The sequence below is a fragment of the Silene latifolia genome, chromosome Y, assembly GCF_048544455.1.
Source record: "Silene latifolia isolate original U9 population chromosome Y, ASM4854445v1, whole genome shotgun sequence".
In the NCBI taxonomy this organism is placed as follows: Eukaryota; Viridiplantae; Streptophyta; class Magnoliopsida; order Caryophyllales; family Caryophyllaceae; genus Silene; species Silene latifolia.
The window spans coordinates 83485686-83485908 of NC_133538.1; positions in this window are offsets into that span (position 1 = coordinate 83485686).

Sequence of the window (223 nt, forward strand, 5' to 3'; positions counted from 1 at the left end):
CCTCAAAAAGTAAGTATTCTGAAAAATTTTATAACTGAAATAAAATAAAAATTTTAAATAACAAAGCATTACAAATAACTACTCTAAAGGTACCTTCTTCTCTAATCGAGTCTCATCGAAATCAGGTTGTGTGCTTCTATACGTTAGCATGAAGTTACTCGATCGAAATTACTCGTATAACATGTTAGTTATTACATATGAGTGTTTACCATGGTTACAAACT